Source organism: Octopus sinensis, unplaced genomic scaffold (assembly GCF_006345805.1).
Source record: "Octopus sinensis unplaced genomic scaffold, ASM634580v1 Contig10964, whole genome shotgun sequence".
Taxonomy (NCBI): Eukaryota; Metazoa; Mollusca; class Cephalopoda; order Octopoda; family Octopodidae; genus Octopus; species Octopus sinensis.
This window is the reverse complement of record NW_021832231.1, coordinates 997,105-1,013,142: the sequence shown is the minus strand read 5'-3', so window position 1 is coordinate 1,013,142 and position 16,038 is coordinate 997,105. Positions and strand designations below refer to the sequence as shown.

The 16,038-nt window shown below is 39.1% G+C and overlaps 1 long non-coding RNA gene across 1 annotated transcript; it reads left to right on the top strand.

Annotated features, from left to right (window-relative positions):
• The first annotated feature begins 14,142 nt into the window (after positions 1–14,142).
• LOC118761248 lies at positions 14,143–14,378 on the top strand. Its single transcript, XR_004997237.1, has 3 exons — positions 14,143–14,174; positions 14,208–14,284; positions 14,317–14,378. It is a non-coding gene; the product is annotated as an uncharacterized LOC118761248 (long non-coding RNA).
• The last annotated feature ends 1,660 nt before the right edge of the window (positions 14,379–16,038 follow it).

Sequence of the window (16,038 nt, the reverse complement as noted above, 5' to 3'; positions counted from 1 at the left end):
CAGATGGCGACTCTTTGGACACATATTATGTCACAGGCGCTGGGCATTACCGAGCGCTACGGGTTACCCGAGTGGACTTAGAAAAAAATCAGAAAAAAATACTTGAAATTTTATGTTTCAAATTAATATACTTAATAATTCTCTATTAATTAACTTGACTGTATTAAAGTATCTTAATAAAAAATACTTAATTTGATCAAATACGTAAGAAAAGTTAATTTTTTTATGATATTTTTAATTGTTAAAATTATAATGCACAAAACCTTGCTTTAAAAATACTATATTGAAATAAAATATTTATAAGATTTAATAATTGTTATCTTACATAAAAACAATTCTAAATGTATCTACTACATTTAATTCAAGAATAAGGCGTTTAAGCACTAAGGCTCCAAAATTTTCATATAACGTTACACAGAAATTGAAAAAAACTTTTTTTATGGATTATAACTAAAATTTTAATTATTTTTGATCTTTATTTATTTTTTTGATTCGTTTCATGTGGGTTTTTTTCATTGTTCCGTCGGACATTTGAGATCAATCAGATCTATCTGAAATCTCTCATTTGGTTGTGAGGCTATAATGTGGTTTTCAGGATCAACTATTTTTAGTTGTGTCGCAAATCGACATATATCACATTCCGATACTACTTTCCTGATGATTTCGCGTTTAACAAAAAAATATCTCTGATTACAAAACTCTTCCAACGTGTTATGTCCGCAATGAGTCATTTGATGAATTTGCGTAGCCACTAATTGCATCTCCTCATGATTGTCTGCAGAAATGACTATTTTATGGTTTCCACGTGAGTCTTTAAGATATAGCCGCCCGGTAATGAAAGTAAAATTCTTGGACTTTCGAGTTAATCTGTATTTTTTGTTTAGATATTCCAATGATCCCCTGCTCTTCCAATATTTTAACTATATGATCATATTCTTGTACAGTTTTGACAAAACAGCGAGGCATCAAGAAAACTTTATAGAATACGCATGGTAAATTATCTATTAAAAATTATCAAATGCTGCGCCTTTTAAAAATATTGAAATTATATATTTTTACTTTTAAATATAATAACTAAAAAAATTTAGGTTCAATTTTTATAAAAAATTCTTTAAATGTTAAATTTGAGCATTCAGTAACCCGTAGCGCTCGGTAACCGGTAGCGCCTGTGACATATTAAGACTTGACAGCCTCACTCCGCCGAATATCGCGATGGAAAACTACTTTGCCCATTCCAAAGGAGACTTCCGTGGAAGACCCAGGGTCACTCTGGCTACCACGCTAAATGAAGATCTAGCTGGAATTAATAAAAAACTGAAAAATGGCGATGATCTCGACTCACTCAGGACGATCGCAACTGACCGGAGAGCCTGGAGACGCATGACCGGGAGAATTTCAATGGTGGCACAAGGAAAGCTAATTAACTTATGACTTTTCGAAAGTGCTTTATAATAATAATAATAATGGTAACGAGCGGGGCATGGTAACGAACAGGGCATGTGAAATATTACCTTAAACATCCGAATATCTCATAAAGCTACAATCCAGCAAAAAAATTGCAAGAAGGCCAAGTGTGATACAAGAATGATTAGGAAGATATCATTTGCGAGTTTCTGACAATGTGCAACGTCCTACGTTGTCATCAAAAAAAACGTACAAAAAGATATTTCATCACTGACATGCGATTATAAATTTAAAGCGTAGGGCTTTTTGAAACGGTATGGGTTAGGTAGATCAAGTAATGATTTCCGGAAGATAAAGTCGAATAGAGTTTATTAATGTAAGTCTAATGAAATATTTGTGTAATTTAAGGGATTCACAATTCACAGAGAATGATAAAAAATACAAGATTGATTTTATAAAAATTATTTGAAAGTTTGTGAACTTAAGTTTTTTTCGAATAGTATATAACTAGTATTTTAAAAAGTGGATTTTCAAAAATGATATCAAAAGAAAAGATCTATTTCTTTTTAATCGAAAGATAATGTTCCTTAACTGCCTTATACCCGTCAGACTTGACAACAAGAATAGTCCTGTCATCATCAAACCAGGCGAGAGCTTCAATTGACTATACATGAATATACTCAATACTTGAGCATATTTCTTCAAATTGTGGTAATCAAGCTTAGAATCAAAATTGCTGAGTAAATGAGAATTTACACTCTTAATTCTCCTCTTCTCAGATTCCCACAACAAAATTTGTTGTTTGACTGTAACAGGAACAGGACACTTTTTTAGATAAAAAAGTAGAACCTTCACACCGTTGATAAAACGGGAATGCGTTTCCATATAATTAATAATCTGATTAGCGTCAATGTCATGTTTTATAGCTTCTCCAACACTACTTCGAGTAAGATTTCCAACTAGCAGTCCTGGAAGTTTTGTCTCTAGCTCGACAAACAAACCGAGAATGGCCTCATCAATAGGAGAGGCTGGAATACTTAAATGGAGTTACCGAAATGTGAATAAATGCGGAAATTTGTTTCTACAACAAGAAACCCTTCAGCTGTGTCAGAACACTGATCTTGGGTGGAATCCGTAAAAACATTGACAATCATCGGAGTCACGTAGAATAGAGAGTGCCCCTAAACATACAAAATAGAGAGAACTGAGGTATGATAGGCCAGTCCCAGCTCATGGAGATGTCGCAACATTGTTTCTTGACTGGAGGTGAGAGAACTGGTGGGATAAGGCTGGTGAAATGAATGAAGGATAAACCTTTCCCACAATCGACAGACTCATCTGAATTAGGAAGATGAGACAGTTTATAACATCCATCGAACATTTTTCAGCGAAACGTAAATAACCAAATAAAAGCACGAGGACTTGCTGAGACCGACTTTTGAGAAGAAAATTAAATCCATGAATAGTAATTCCCAAACCGTCATCCCCCCTTTACTAAGGACATAAGACAATACTGTTGGACGACGAGACGACTCACTTTGATGATATCCTTGACATCCTTAGACATGTCCTCATTCGTCTGATTGATGATATAAGTGAGTACAATCTAAACTAAGCAAATAACATTACATTCCACTGTTGCTCCCCAAATGCCTTTAAATTATCTATTCCGGTCCTTTCTGGCGATCCTTCCAAATAACCAAACCACGGTGGACCACTAATCGTAGTTCAAGACCAACCACCCTCCACGGATTGCAATCAGAAAATTCTTTTTAAATTTGGCACTCAAAGTGAGAGTAGTGGTAGATGAGTTATCATCAGTAGACACGTCCCCGGAAATGAGTCTTAGCTGTGAAAGCAGCATGAAAGAAGACGACAATTCACTTATTTAATACAAGTCACTTATACTCGTCAGAATGCCCACTGAACCACGATTTAATGACGTCCTCCCTCACGAACCCTCTGGTAAGCATTAGACGGTAAATTATCTTCCGACACAGCATAGGAACCAGACTGCAATATTAATACAAACGAATCTACCGAAATACAAGATAGGCTGAAGCAGAGTTGCAGTAACAGCGGCTTAATCCTTCTTCAGTAAATGTAAGTATGTATCTTATCACTTGGTTCATTATTCCGTATTTATTAGAATCATTGTCACTCATTCTTGTATTTCGAGATCAAAATACAAGATAAAATTTATATAACCAAATAAACACACGCACTTTGTTCAAATAGTTTTATTCCACACCCCTCGTATTTTTCATTTTGAAATAAATATTTAAATAAGAATTATTATTTTAAATCAGGGGTCAAAAAATTGCGCTTTTCAAAAAATTTTATAATACTAAAAAATTTGGCCTGTCAACAAATTTTATTAAAAAATAATTTAATTCAAAATGAAAGGGTTATTTAGTTTGAGCAGATACTTGTGCTTGAATGGATTGCCGCTAACTTTTTCTATAAGTAACCCGATGTTTGGAGGAGGCTTCGAGTAGTTCAGACGTTCGTTGCCAGAGGGACAAACACCCTGGCATTCCCGACATCAGCATACTTCTCGCACTCTTTCTTTTCCTCCCCTTTGACCCGTTCAAATGGAATTTCAGGGGTTTCAGGTGGTTTGTCATTCAGGTGACAACCAGTTATCCCACCGCTCAGGAGGTAGAAACTTATTTTAAAACATGTCAGTTGGCCTTTGACATGCGTTCGATAGTTCTCAGTATGCTTTGATGTAGTTTTGGTATCCATTATGACTGGGGAGTTCCATCCGATGTAATAGGCAGTCCCAGTTCTCTCCAAGGGGCAATGAAACCATCCATGCCGAATGATATCCTCTGTTCATTGTGCTGAGGAACAACAGTGTCAACCATTTTCTGGACGAGCGCACTGAAAAACACGCCGCGTGTGCTGAGTCAGCTGGAGTAATTAGACAATGCCTACAGGGGAGACTGTGAGGTGGCTTGTCTCCATGCCTGTGTATCAAAATAGATGTTCAGAATGCGGATGTCTTCATGTATTCAGCTTAATCTTCTGGTAAATTGATTGCTTTATAGCACTTGGCCGTTTTCAACATATAAGTTCCCCTTGGGATAGATAGTTAATTCCTCAGTAGAAGGAGTCCAATATGACTGTCTTCATAGCGTAACTTTTGGGAAAGGCGGGAAAATTCGGATACCTTGGCCTTTACGGCAGCCTTGGCCCTCTCTTAAATATAGAGGATTCAAATATAGCCTTTTTTAAAGTAGAAAATGCATCCAGACCACAGTTCTGTACGTCATTTTTTAAAAATAAATTCTTCTTTGTTAATGTTCACGATTTCGCACTCTCCTTAGTTGAATTCGAAAATAAGTGCTAAAGATTTAGAGTAGGCCCTACATAGGATTAGTGGGAGTAGCACCCGTGAGTTGAGCAAACAAGACCATGCTATCGTCCATTGTGTTTGTGACATGCATTGCACACGGTTTCAGTGTTGATGGTTCGGCCGCGGATTTGAGATACGGATTGAAATAAAATGAAATAATTTTTTTTTTTTTTTTTTTTTTTTTTTAAATTTCAATGATAAATATGTTAGTAGAGAATTAATGTCGTGAACTTGAGGGTTAGTCCGACGACGAAGCACTGCGGATAGAGAGGCAGTTCCCGCGAAGAATTGCAACCGAGATGCGCTGGAAAAGCCAGCTCGTCTCCCTCCGGTCATTTGTATTCTGTGAGATTCTTCCTCCCACAACCCGTAACAGATTTTCTACCTTCTTTCCAACCACACCGGAGGTCTCAAAGGCTAGGGGGACAAACTCAACGACGTTCGGAAGCACAGCGTACTTCGTCAACTTCCTTTCTTCTGCCAGCGCACATGCGTAGCCTGGTGTACTGGCTGTTCCTGTGAGCACAGTATCTGAAAAGGAGTCGACGCAAGTTACATCCCAAACAAGAGACCTTCCTCCTCTAAAGGGGAATATAGTCATCCCGTCAGGACGCTTTCCGTCACTGCGGCAGAGCCCAATGGGTTCAAGGGTCGATGGGAATCCCGCAGAATCCAAAGCCCTTTTCACCACTTCATTGAGGAGGACGTGGCGGGGAAATCGGCCAGCACTTCTCCTACAGGACAATGCGTGTAAACCGTTCGAAGGAATCAAAAAACCACAGCGACAACGGTGAGGTTGGCAGATTTCAAGTCCAAGTCGAAGACACACTCCGATACGTATAGTTTCGTCTCTCCATAAGCAGACCATTGGACGCCAACGGAAGTGCGTTTAGCCAGTCTCCTGAGTGAGGCTGACAGGCACAGTTCAAAGAAGCCAGTTCCAACTGGTCGACTCGTGTGCGAAGACTCTCCAACAGGTGTGTGCACCAGATGACATCCCAACTCTTCTGTATTGAAGGAATCTCCGGAAGGCCAAGTCCGAGCGATCTCCAGGCGAGAACAGCAACAGGGTATTCCGTAAGCTCATCAAGTTCGAGTGAGTTGATAAGAACAGAGCGAACGAAATTGCCGGAAGCAGACATCGACGAGAGATAACAAGGCAAAGCAAGATCTGCACAAGAACGAACCCCAAGGCCACCAAAGCGGAGTGGAAGTGCGGCACGTGTACGTCCCACGTCAGTGAACAAAGTGTTCAGTAGTAACTGTAATGATGATGTAACCGCGTCATCCAAATCCAAAAGTTCTTGACGTGAGCGAAAACAAGGAGACGTTCGGAGCAAAAGGTTAAACGGGGGATAAAAAGAAATTTTTCAGCAAAAACAGCCCAGATGGGAGCCAAACAGTCGTAATCGGTCGCAGAGAGGAGCAATCTTATCTCGTTGTGAAACGATAGCCTTCGCAATTCCCTTATCAGAAATCGGTGAACCCAGAATCACAAGATCCGCGAGAGCGGTTATACGAAGGCCGTCAATTTTCTCCGAAAGGGCCATAAAAACCTCACTCTGTTGGTTAGCGCGCTCCGTAAGTCCGATTAGTTCACATTTTGCACCATTTAGAGAAAGGCCAATCTTCAAAATTCAGATATTATCTTCGAGGCGTCGTCCATAATGACTTCTAAAGACCCACCAAGAGTGACGTCATCCAAATACCAAAAATTGATAGGCGAAGAAATGCCACGTGCAACGTGATCAACACAGACAGCGAATAGTAGAGGACCGAGGGGGTCGCCCTGTTGGATTCCACACTCAGAGTTGATAACTTTTCCGGAAAAAAAGTAAGCTGCTCGGCAAGGAATAGGCCAAGGATACAATTGGGAGAAGATCAGGGCAACGTTCACCAACAGCCTCAAGCATGTGGTCTCTTCTGACACTATTAAAAGCATTCTTGACATCGAGCTTAAGCAAGAAGGGTACATTCTTCGGTTTCGAAATAGTCACCTGGCGAGAGGCGTGAGCTAGTGCTTCACAGGCCCCTTTAACACCAACGCCGAACTGGAATGGCAAGAATTCCCGACACAATTGCGGAATAACACGACGTGACATTATTTTGGCAGCAAGGCGTCTGAAGACATTACCAACTGCAATTGGCCGTAAACCGCCATCACTCTTACGGAGAGCTGTTAGATTGGCCGAAAATAGGAGATCCCTCGCAACAGCAGGGATGGCGCCCGTGACAATTCGAGAGCAAAGCCGATTGATCGAATCCAGGAGAGCACGGCCCGAGTCGGCAGTCAAAGGAGATATAAGGTCCCTCAGATGTATGGGCTTTATTCCGTCAATGCCTCCACTGCTGCTGAGCGGGAAGGACGACAAAGCAGCTGAGACCTCGGAGTTAGTCGTATGGGGGACATCGGCCGAGCACGGATTGGACGTTAATCGAAGATTTTCAGGGGCACTAGGATGCTTGTGGCACAATTCCAAGTACACGGCCTCTGAAGGAGGCGCCACGGGCGTGTTTGAAGAGATCACCCGGACTGCCCCACTGACGTCCCCTTGCATAAGTTTACTTTTAACTGCCCGTATCATGAAAGAACAATCCGTGTCGTGCGTAGAGGCACAGGACTCCACGTTCTGGGGTTTGGAAGATAAGAGGCCAACAGACAGCCAGTCCGGGTCAAAATCTGAATGAACAAAACAGGAACAAGCGTCTTTAATCCGCTGGGCTGGTGATACCTGTCGGCCATCCCGCAATCGAACGGTACGAGACCCCAAGCATAAGGGAGCAAAGCAGAAGAGTTTATGAAATAATTGAGTTGTAAAAATGGCGATATCACACGTATAGTCACAAAATTTCAAAGATAATTGCAACACAAATAAAACCATTTACAGAAGGCAAATTTATCAAGGAATTTCTAATCGGAGTAAATCTATTTCTACCAAAAAACCAAACTTGACTACCTCCTCTGAAACAGTGAGGACATAACTCGGAGGAAGGTACTATCTACGGCCGTTTTTCCTGAAAAACAATTGTTTGCAACAACTTTGTTTCATAGCCTTTAACCATGCATAGCCGGACTATTTTAATTTACAAATACTGCCCTACCTTCGTATTAATAGAGACTGTAAGGCTTGTATTGACGAAGGGTTAGTTTGAGGAACTATATGTACTATACGATCATTCAGAACGTATAAATATCTCGAATAATTCCATTTACGCAGCATATGAGAGCCAGGATAAAATAAACATCGACTGAGTGACCAAAAAGAGGACGTTCTAAAAGTAGTTGAAGAAATACTTTAAGGGCACTTAAAATATGAATGAATCTTGACTTACTTGTTTATTGATCCAAAGTCGTAGTAGCAACCTACTCCAAAGAGGAAATTTTCATTTGTCAGAAATCTTTGTTCAGTTTAAAGTATAACTGGTATGCAAAAAGTGCTTAGAATATCATCACACATTTACATTTCCTATAGTTTTTTAAGAATTTAGAGAGCTCATATAAATTGCATTTTTTTATTTTCTGGGCGTTACTCCATTTCAAAAATATCGTGGTATTCCTGGATTCAAATACTGTTGTTGAATGAGGTGTTGAGAAAAATCTAAAAAGTTCTGATATAGAATAATTGGAAGTTTAGAAAATCCGGACATTTATAATGAAGGTTTTTTATTGTTATTTATTAGTAAAGATAATGAGTACCCGTATAATTTTGAGAGAATGAATTTGCAGTTTTCACATTATAGAACAATAAATAGGAAGATGTGAATCTATCAATCAAACTGAGAATGGCAGGAGTTTCATCTCCTTTTATCGTTTCAGGTGTTCCCGAAAACTGATGAGCATTCCATACACAGGAGCAGAAGAGATGCCGATTCATCTTTTAAAGTTAAAGATAGAGATTCGAGTCGATTTATTACGAAATCTTGCATCACCTAAATTATGCAACGGAACGAGGTTAGTTATCAGAAATTTGATAGCTAAAGTAATAGAAGCGACGATATTAACAGGTAACTTAGAGGTGAGGGTATTTATATCCAAGAATTCCTATTATTTTTGATGAATTACCATTTAGATTTAAAGGCAGAAAAGAAAATTTATTCATATATGCCAAGGAAGGACGGACGACAAACATCGTTTATCAACAGGTGTTAGAATAGGGTTACATCAAACCAGGTCGTTTTATATATTTATATAAACTTATAGTTGTTTGATGAAACAGGCACTCCACAGGAGCTAGTAACAAATAAAATTTCTGCCCACGAAATTAACAAACTCTTGTTTTAGATTATATATTTGGATTATACAAGAGGTTTCAAACTTTTTTGTAAACTATGTAGACAAATCAATTTGAAACTATTCGGTAAGTTTGAACTAAAAATTAAGTGCGGTTATTTTAAGATGCTGTTCGCAGCCGGCTGCGACTATTCTAAAAAATAGACATTAAATTAATTAGAGTATACCAATGGTTACAGTGATCCATCAACAGGAATTTTCAGAAACTTGGTTCCTCATAGAGCTAAACAAGTGTATTTGTCCCCCCTGGGTTGTGTTTTTTGAAAAAACCATTTATGGCATTTTTATTTGACTCTTAAAAAGTATCCTGGGATATATTTGATAAATATTATTTTTTACAATAAACTTTTTTCACAACATTAGAGTTATGGATTTCCGCTTTATCAGTGACAATGTCAAGATCGATCATAATTATTTATGGTTAGATTCAAGGAATTCAAATAAAATAATTTATCGAGTCGAAATACATTTTAAACTCGAGAACTCAGTTACTCATGATAATGGATAAAATACTATTGTCACATTTTTAACTTTCTCCTTTTCTTCATAAGAGATTCAAATCTCTAGTTTCAATAAAGGATTTGTTCCACAATCTTTTAAGATTCGAACCTAACTTGCTGCTAAATTGTATTTCATTCTTTATTTCAAATCGTTTTTAATTGAATGTCAAACTATGTAAATCACGCTGTCAACTATGAACGTCATCCTGGTCGGCAGCGTGGGGTGCGACATAATAATTAAATTTAAATAATTTAATTATTTTAAATGTTAAAAATAACACAGAATAAATTCGCACGCGCGTTGTTGTTTTGTTGTGGTGCACTTTTTCTATTCATTTGTTCATTTTCCTATTTGTTATTCAATTCAATAATTCTCTCTCTCTTCCATTTCTCTTTATTCTCTCTCTCTTTCCATTTCTCTTTATTCTCTCCTTTTTTTCCATTCTTTTTTGTCATTCATTTGTTCATTGTTTTTATCTTGCTCTCTTTTTATGTCTTTCTGTTTCCAACCCACTTCTGTTTTTATGCTCTACTTGCGAAGTTAGTAACACCGCAAGAAAGGAGAGTCTGTTCGAGTTGCGGCAGATTCTTCCACCTTCTGCGTGCGTCTTTCCAGGCGCGTTTCTGCCTCTCTCTTAATTTGGGACTGTCCTTCCTGCCGTGCTTGCCAGCCGTTCAGTGTTCCAGCCCGCAAGAACTCCCCGAAAAAGCGCCATTCGCAACATCCCCGTCTGCCGAGGAAGTTCTCAAATCTATCAAGCTCTTCCGTCGTCTCCGGAAATCCCATCCAGAATCCCAAACTGCGCGTATCTTTGCAGCCTCCTCCCTGTCCGCCGCAATCGATAAGGCTTTGGCATCTGATGGCCATTCCGATTGGCTTAAGCTGTTTTGCTTCGCCTCTTTCGGTCTCGGTTTTGCCCCATTAAGAGCCCGTGTGAGAACCTCCTCCATCTCGCTGGCTACAACCGTCAAACAAGAATTGGCTTTGTACGATAAGAACTTTTTTTCCATCCGCTGGCTGCGGGACCACCTCGCTAGCTCCGAATTTCCCTCTGGTTCACCATCCCATAATGTGTCCTCTCACGCGAATGACGTCGATTACCTCAACAGAAAGATTAATAGTAAACTCTTGGACGGCGACGTTCGTGGTGCAGTTAGGCTGGTTGCCTCGACAAGTCTCCTTTTGCCCACGACCCCTGCTGTTTTAAATTCCCTCAGGAAAACATCCCCTCAGCCAAACGACTTCAGGCCTCAGCCGTCCCCTGACACCCTCGCTCTCAATCCTTTTGCTGTCTCGGAAACTCTTGTCTGAAAGCCCTGAGGGACTTTTCACCTGGAAGCAGTGGTGGTGTAGATGGTCTGAGACCAGGTCATCTGAAAGACCTGACGTCTCCCACTACCGCGCCGAAGCTGGTCGAAAACTCCTACGCTCAATTACCAACCTGTGCAACCGCTTCATCTCCGGTTCCCTCCCCGATTTTGCTCGTGATATTTTCTTTTCCGCCAACCTTACTGCCCTTGGGAAAAAGACAACGGCGTGAGACCCATGCCGTTGGGATATCTTTCGGAGGCTCTCTGCCAACTTCTGTGCCACGCAATTGTCCCCTTTTTTGTCTCAAGTGTTTCTCCCCGCCCAACTCGGGGTCGGGGTCCCAACGGCTGCGAAGCGGCCGTTCATTCTCTCCGTGAACTCATCGAATCTTCCCAGTCGGCTATCATGGTCAAACTAGACGTCTCAAACGCTTTCACAACTCCATCAGACGTGACCACCTGCTGGAGTGCTGTCGCGAACTGGTTCCGTTCGCTTATCCCCTTGTACATCTCTCATACGCTTCTCCGAGTATCCTCATGTTCGACGATGTTCCCATTTCTTTTCTTCGTGCCACCGGGGTCCAACAGGGATATCCCTGGGTCCTGTCCTTTTTGCCTTGGGCGTTAACAGTATCGCTCACTCGGTTCGATCCCCAGTTAACATATGGTATCTGGATGACGCAACCATTTGCGGTCCCCCCGACGCTGTTTTCGACGACCTTCGTTCTATCCTCCCTTCCCTCTCGGACATCGGCTATCTATAAACGCCAATAAATCCGAAATCGTGAACATTGCCTTAAATCCGAGTGACTTCACTGCTTCAATTTCCACGTGCCGAGGCATTCTCTCAGACGTCCGGATTACGGACAAATCAAATCTTACGATTCTCGGTGCCCCCATGGGGCCTTCTGCCCTCGAATGCTCACTCGCTGGAAAAATTTCCCACTTATCCAAAATGATCGACAAGCTTAAAGTCATCGAGCCTCATGTGGCTTTTTTTCCTCCTCCGAAACCACTTCTCTGTCCCTAAGATCCTTTACACCCTAAGATGTGCACCCTGCTTTCAAAGAGGCGACCTTCTTTCCGACCTTGACAATATCCTCAGGCTCGGTACGAGCTCTCTTTGCAATCTGGCTTTCGACGATCCAGGCTGGACTCAGGCATCCCTGCCTGTGCGCTGGGGTGGTCTTGGCTTGAGATCCTATTCCGATCTTGCCCTCCGGCATTCCTATCCGCTCATCACGCTTCTCGTACTCTCTCAGACATCGTTCTTAGAAACCTCCCCGAACGGAAATTGTCTGAAGTTTACTCTGCAGCCCGTGGTCGGTGGAGGCTCGGTTTGGTTCGAAGCTGCCCAACTCTCAATCTGTACAGCGCCAATGGGACGAAATCTCTTGTCAGGCAATCTTCGAAGGCCTGCTTCCTGTCTCCAATCAACACCGTGTCGCTTGCCTCCGTGCAGGTCGCTGTGAAAGCAGCGGTGTCTGGTTAAAGGCTCTCCCTCTCCCTTCCATCGGGAACCTGTTGGACAAGGAATGCCTAAGAATTGCAATCTCCCTCCGTGTCGGGCTGAAAATCTGCCAGTCGCACAAATGCCGTTGTGGGGGAACTGTTGACGAGTACGGTTTGCATCCCCTCGCTTGCCGGCGGAGTGCCGGTCGTGCCCCCCGTCACAGTGAACTCAACTCAGTCGTACAGAGAGCCCTCGCCTCAGCAGGCATCCCGTCTATCCTTGAACCTGTTGGATTGGATAGAGGGGATGGCAAACGCCCTGACGGCATGTCCACCTTCCCCTACGAGCAGGGGAAATCCCTTATTTGGGATTCTACCTGCTCGGACACGTTCTCGCTGGGAAATCTCGCGCTGTCCGCCGCCAATCCTGGGCACGCTTCCAGGCAGGCCGAGGAGCGAAAGATTCTCAAGTACGGCCACCTGTCCAACTCGCTGCTCTTTACTCTCATTGCCTTGGAGTCCTCCGGGATCTTCGGTCCCAAGACACTCCGCTTCCTTCGCTCGCTCGGTCGACGGATTTCAAGGACTAGTCACGATCCAAGAGAGTTTTCTTGGCTCCTGGAACGTCTGTCGATTGCTGTGATCCGAGGGAACGTCTTCGCCATTCGCGCGGCTGGTCGGGTGTCTCGTGAGCCTTACTAACTTAGCTATCTGTAATTTTTGTCTGTTTGTATAAAAAAAAAAAATTATATGTTTTAATAATAACATATTTGGTTACTAAGGTTTCCACGAAAGGCTATTTCATTATTTTAAGTTATTTTTAAACAAAATCAACGAATAATTTATTCATTGTTCCAAAATTTGTAACTTTATATTTTAATTATTCTAGATTATGGAGAAAAATAAACGTTATCTTAAAACTAAAGACGAATCTAACAAAATTTCTTCCAAAAGTAACTATAAACTATGATAGTTTCAGCAAAAACAAAAAAGTATTCTTTGGAAAATTTATCAAATAAGTCTAAAAAATGTAACATAGAATTTGGATAGTATTTTATAGCGGAAGAACGTACGTATATAAAGACTGAGGACGCAGAATCTACGATTCCCCCTGTGACAACTGAATACAATTATGAAAGTGATTTTGAAGTAAAAGAAATTTTACTAATTTTTAAATAGGATGAAGATGAAATAGATAAATTAAATAATTCAACTACCATTTTTAAACAAAAAAAAGAATCATCTTTTAAAGTATAACTTTAAATGAATGTAGTTATCAAAATTGCAGCAAAAATACAATCATTTGAAAAATATAATAAAATTGGAATACTCTCTTTCGTTCGAAATTATTGATAGACCACCAATAGACATGCAATCGTTTTCCGTGATCAAATGCTGCAATGTGAATAACCAAACAAAATTAATTTGTCATTATTAGATTTCAGTACAAACAAATGAAGATTGTTTAGATCAAGAAATCCAAACAACTCCATTGACTGTTTCAAATATGTGGACCCAAAATCCAAGCATATTTTTAGATTGTGGAGCAGGTTTCATAACATAAATTTGAATATATTTATTAAAATTAATTTTAAATCTTTAAGAAATTCGTTAGATCTTTTTTAAAAACTTTAAAATATTTTTAGTAATGAAAAATAAATACAAATTAAAAAATGAACCGAATCTAAAATCATTTATTGAAACAGCAGGAAAGGTATTGGAATACATAAATCAGTTAAGATACTTCTTGCTGTCCTGAATGAAGAGACCCGGTATGGCATGAAAGGCTCCGCAAAAACAAATTCCAAAATATTTCAAGAATTGCACAGTTTCCAAATTCCACCCCTGATTAAAAGTTAGATTTTAACCATATGCGTTATTATTTTAGATCGTATCTGCAATGTTGTTAAATTTGCACCTTTCGATCCAAATATAATTATAACTGTTCATAATCCAGGCAATCTTGTAATAAAAATAAATTTCATAATTTAAAACAGGAAACTGTTTACAAGTCATCGTATGTTTGTTTCTGGAATATTGATGACCTTAATATCCCACAGAAGTATTTTTTAATTTTAAAATTGACAATAGAATGTTGAACTGCGAGACTTCGGTCGTATCATTAACCACGTCGATTACTGGAGATGAAATATTTTCCGGCAATGTATTAAATTATTCACAATTGATAGATTGAAGGGTCAGTCGTTGCGTGGGATATAAAATGTAAATTCACCTTGTCAGTTATGATGATCCAATCTTCTAAAGTTTCAAATATATCGCCCTCATATAGCACAAATGGAACCAAAGGCGAGCATTGGGAGCGCGTGGTTGCTGTGGAGTGTGTTCAAATGTCAAACAACACTGAGTAGAATTCAATAATATATTTTTTCTAGGTTATATGGCCGAAACAAATTTAGAGGTATTTAATATAAATAAAACAAATATAGAATATTTAAATTATCAGCTTATTTCTATGGACAAAAACTCTAATATAAACACGTGGGTAAAATAAAATAATAAAACACTTAAGTCTGTCTATAAATGTACTAAAAATGAGCAAAGATCATTTCCCCATTCCAAATTGAAGCTGTGGCTTGTTTCCTCAGTCAGTTTGAGTGTGACAGTTTCAAGTTTGTGTATTCCTTACAAAGACAAAGTTAATTTAATTCTTGGAACTAATGTAAAAAATGTCTTATTTTCATTATTATCAGGTGGGACCAATTCGTTGGCAGAAACATCGAAAATCTGGAATCTATGAGAGCTTTAGTCATTGTTAGAAAAATAATTTTAATTTTAGATGGAGGGAGAGTGACGAATGTTGATACTTCGGGAGTCTTGCCTGATTATTTTATCGTTTATATTTGTTATTCAATTAAAAGACTAGTACATGCAACGAACAAATATTCCTTTACAATATCAATGTCAACCGTCCTCTGTTCACTTTCAATTCTACTAATAGTTTTCCAATCTATGTAAAATGGATTGATTCCTCTCCTCTCAAATTCTTTTGTATTTGTGAAAAATCTGAAATATATGTTTGGGATCTTTTAGTATCCATGACAAAACCTATTTTTTATGAAAAATTCTCAAATAAAAAGTAAATATTATCTAAATTTATTTAGAATAATTCTAGCAAGTGCTAATAATTCGAGTCCGGAGATTGAATTTGTCAAATTCTACGTTTGCTTAACGTTTGAAAATGGCGAAATTAGCGTTTTTCAATTGTTCTTTGAAAGAGAATCAAACAAAATTGATTTCGAATCAATTTCAGAACAACTCTTTAATAATTTAATATTATAAGGTCTTTGAAATTAAAGATTTTTGTTTAATAAATGTTAAACATTATTATACTAATTAAAGATTTATTTTAAATGCATAAATATATAGCTAATGTTTTCTGTTTTAGAATTGAAACATTTAAAACTGCCGCTTGAGTGTAAAAAATCTATATATAATTAAGTCGAACCCTGAAATTTTTGGTAAAAATTATTCTTAACTACTAGATCATTCATATTAAATAAAATCAAAATACTAAATTTGCATTCTTAGATGCGATGTAAGAATATTAGAGTCGACAGTTAATTTAATATCAGTTTGTTAATAATTTAAGTTAGTGTTCTACTTTGATAGCACCAGTTTAAGTGCATTTTTCTGATTTCTTGTTAGCCTTTCTGGAAATTCAACCTCTAAACGAATTATCAGGTCTCCTTTTTGAGAAT